This window comes from Capsicum annuum, unplaced genomic scaffold (assembly GCF_002878395.1).
Source record: "Capsicum annuum cultivar UCD-10X-F1 unplaced genomic scaffold, UCD10Xv1.1 ctg24026, whole genome shotgun sequence".
Taxonomy (NCBI): domain Eukaryota; kingdom Viridiplantae; phylum Streptophyta; class Magnoliopsida; order Solanales; family Solanaceae; genus Capsicum; species Capsicum annuum.
Genome location: NW_025830187.1, coordinates 1 through 1,348, shown reverse-complemented (window position 1 = coordinate 1,348; position 1,348 = coordinate 1). Strand labels below are relative to the sequence as shown.

At 40.0% G+C, this 1,348-nt stretch overlaps 1 pseudogene; it reads left to right on the top strand.

The window, feature by feature from the left end:
* Positions 1 to 5: 5 nt before the first annotated feature.
* Positions 6 to 978, top strand: LOC124890757 (annotated as a pseudogene).
* Positions 979 to 1,348: the final 370 nt, after the last annotated feature.

The following is a 1,348-nucleotide window of genomic DNA, read 5'->3' as shown; positions in this document are numbered from 1 at the left end:
TCTTCAGTGGCCTATATTTGTCTGGAAACACATCAAACACTTTTGGCACTAAGGTCACTGCTGTCAATGGTGCGCGTCGTGGGGAATTAATCCTCGTCACACTCATCCAAGAGCTACTGAAATACTCACAGTCCTTGAAGGTTCTCTTCAAGTTGGTATTGTAACTTCAAATCCTGAAAATCACCTCATTTCTAAGGTCCTTGAAAAAGGTGATGTGTTTGTTTTTCCAATTGGACTTGTTCATTACCAACGCAATGTGGGCTATGGAAATGCTATTGCTATTGCTGCTTTGAGTAGCCAGAATCCTGGTGTTATAAACATTGATAATGCAGTTTTCGGATCAGAACCAGCTATCGAAACAGATATTCTTTCTAAGGATTTTCAAGTTGATGAAAGTGTATCCTCTTTGATACAATCAAAATTTTAAGCAGCACATTTACACTCAAATAGACCTATTGTTGACAGCATTTGTTTTCTGTGTGTGATGATAATTGGTGTGAGATGTTTGTATGTTTAGTGTGTGATGGTTTATTTGTTCTGGAGTTCTTATGTTGCGTGTACTTCAATATATTCATTCTTGGCTTAATTTCTTGCATGTTAAAAGTGTATCGGTAGGTCGTCAGGGATCGCCCAAGAAGTTACACCCAAAAATATTTTCAGAGCCCACACCCACCCATCGATTCATATGCTAACACAAATAGACTAACATCCACTGAAAGTCTCAAAACATCCGCAATTGCGGCCATTTCGCTGATTTGACTTGAAAATATCTCCCCCAACCCCTCAAAACAACCCAATCCATTTAATAAGTCGTCAGGGGACAACCTAAAAACATTTTTGGAGCTCGCACCCACCCATAGAAGATACGAGAATAATGGCCACCTTAACTTTCGTTGACATCATTCAAAGTTACTTTGTGAAGAATCAAGCTTTGGTCGCATGGAGGGCCCGGGATTATACTTGGAGGGGACGTATTGAGCCTACCATTGATCAAACCCAAGTGTGGAAGATTGCTTGGAGAATTGAAGACTTAAGGACTCTCGGGTTTGGACCACCTTTGTTGGTTCACGGTTTTGGTTCCCTTTATTAAGGGCATTTTGGTCACTTATCTTTGTCCAAGTGACACTCCATGACCATCCCTCCCCATTAAGGGCATTGGAGTCATTTTGTGTTCATTTTGTAATAGATTATAAATAGGCTCCTTTAGTCTTATTTTCATGAGTCAATGAATGATGAACATTTGAAAGTCTTCTTCTCTCTTTGAGAGTGTAACACCCTTAGTGTAGGGCTTGGATAAGCCATTAGTGTAGGGCTTGGAAAAGCCAATATTGTTCTTTGCTTGGAAATG